Genomic DNA, 1,049 nt, shown 5'->3' with positions numbered 1-1,049 from the left:
TATCCTGGCAGAGGGGCTGATGACCTGCCTGGGGAAGGCTGAGATGCAGCTAGAGACATAAACCCAAATTAAAATTTACATGCTGGATATATAAGCAACATAAAGGGCTTTCCAAGGCTTGCTATAAGAGCAGAGAAACCTGGGAAAGTGATGAGGCAATGTGATGTCAGATAAATGTTCTGTTTTAATCTCTCAGATAGTTGTGCTCTTCTTCTTTCTAGAGGAAGCTGTGAAGGAGACTGTTGGAAGAACAGCAAGAAGTAACTTGAAATAGAGCCTAGAAGATCAGGAAGAAAAACACAGAATAAATCCACAAAAATGGAGCAAGATAGTAAAATAACCATAATTTTTGGTCCTGATCCTGGAAGGTGTAAAGGTTGGCAGATTTTCCTGGGATTCCTGCAAGACAAAGATGTGGGCTGTCAGGGCAGCAGGGCTCACCCATGCTAGTCTCTGGCTAAGAGCTTGCACCATGCTTCCTCAGCCAAAGTGGTCTTCTGGTGGCAGAGCTGTCCCCACACATACCTGGTGCAAGTCTGGGACACTGAAGACCTAGCCCAGCCATGTCAGTGTCATGGCCATTCACATCCTTATGTTCCTACACACTGTTCAGGACACAAGTAACTTGGTACGTATTTCTGAAGATGCACCATTGCTGCATGCTCTGTATGCTGTATATCCAGTGTGTTTACAACACTGGAAACATACTAAAAAACAAAGAAGATCCAGTTCATTTTTAATTTAAAGCACTAGAAAAATCCAGGTTAATGTATTCATGTGAATGTATCTCCCAAAATAAATCTGTGATGAAGAGAAAACACCCAGGAATCTGGGGTTCTGTCCTGGCTTTGCCATTGGTCTCTGGTGACCATCAGGGCATCATCTGCTGGCTCTTCCTCTTGGCTGCTGTGCACTGCAGGGCAGAGCCAGCCCAGCACTCTGACTTCGCTCAGTCCCTGAAGTCCAGTGCTGCACCGCAGAAATCTGCATTGGCTTGAGCCAGGAAAAAGCAGACATGAGAAATCCCTCAGCTGGGTGGTCCCGGGTAT

Source organism: Anas platyrhynchos, chromosome 6, assembly GCF_047663525.1.
Source record: "Anas platyrhynchos isolate ZD024472 breed Pekin duck chromosome 6, IASCAAS_PekinDuck_T2T, whole genome shotgun sequence".
Lineage (NCBI taxonomy): Eukaryota > Metazoa > Chordata > Aves > Anseriformes > Anatidae > Anas > Anas platyrhynchos.
The sequence above is the reverse complement of the archived record's forward strand: the minus strand, read 5'-3'. Positions refer to the sequence as shown.